The 942-nt window shown below is 44.1% G+C and overlaps 1 non-coding gene across 1 annotated transcript; it reads left to right on the top strand.

The window, feature by feature from the left end:
- Positions 1-250: 250 nt before the first annotated feature.
- LOC120072374 (small nucleolar RNA R71) lies at positions 251-357 on the top strand. The gene has a single exon (XR_005480438.1). It is a non-coding gene; the product is annotated as a small nucleolar RNA R71 (small nucleolar RNA).
- The last annotated feature ends 585 nt before the right edge of the window (positions 358-942 follow it).

A 942-nucleotide genomic window follows, 5' to 3' on the forward strand; every position in this document is an offset into this window, starting at 1 on the left:
TCAAACTCATCATCGCAGTCATTTGATTTTGCAGAGATGTGATGACCCCATTGTTTGTGTCATTATCTTTAATTCTTAATCTATGATCGCTTTCCCGCCAATCCTCGTGATTTTTGGAAATGCGATCAAGTATACTCTTTGCCTTCTCATATGTTTTATCGAGCAGACCACCAGCGGCTGCCGCATTGGAAGCGGTCTGCGAAGAGGATTCAATCCTTGGTAGAAAATCTCCATTTGTAAGCAGTCTGGTAAGCCATTATGTGGACAGTCGCTTACCAGCCACTTGAACCTCGCCCAGGCATTGCTGAGCGATTCTTCATCTTCCTGTTCAAAATATGTTATTAATTTCCTTCTCCTAACATTCTTGATTGGTGGGAAATACTTCTTCATAAACTTTTCCACCACCTGTTTTCACGACGTTATCTCCCCCGGTTCGAGAGAATATGGCCATTTTCTTGCTTGATCGCATAAGGAAAATGGGAATAGAGTGAGTCAAACTTCCTCGGTTGAGATATTCGGGAACACAAAAGTGTTGTAGAATTCTATGAAGATGCGGTGGTGGGCGTGCGGGTCTTCACCACGCCTTTCTCCAAAATGCCTAGCAGCCTGGATCATCTGCAACATTACCGGCTTCATTTAAAACCTCGATCCACCTAACGCCGACCTCATGATTCCTGGAGAGAAATCATAGATGTTAGGTGACGCATAGTCCTGGATGGGTCTATTGTGATCATTCGCCAGAAGGATGGGGTTGGTGATTATAATATTCGCGTTAGCGACCCTTGCTTTCGGTTGCTCCACCATTCTTGGTGTTCTCTCTTGTTATTGGCGGTTGTCTCTTAGTCTGTGTCTGAATGTCCTCTCAATATCTGGGTGGTAATTCGCCAGAGATTGAGAGTCTGCAAAGAAATCAGAAAAATCACCGTTAGCACACTATTTTGT

The sequence above is a fragment of the Benincasa hispida genome, chromosome 2 (assembly GCF_027475165.1).
Source record: "Benincasa hispida cultivar pf3 chromosome 2, pf3_genome.v1.1, whole genome shotgun sequence".
NCBI classification, from domain to species: domain Eukaryota; kingdom Viridiplantae; phylum Streptophyta; class Magnoliopsida; order Cucurbitales; family Cucurbitaceae; genus Benincasa; species Benincasa hispida.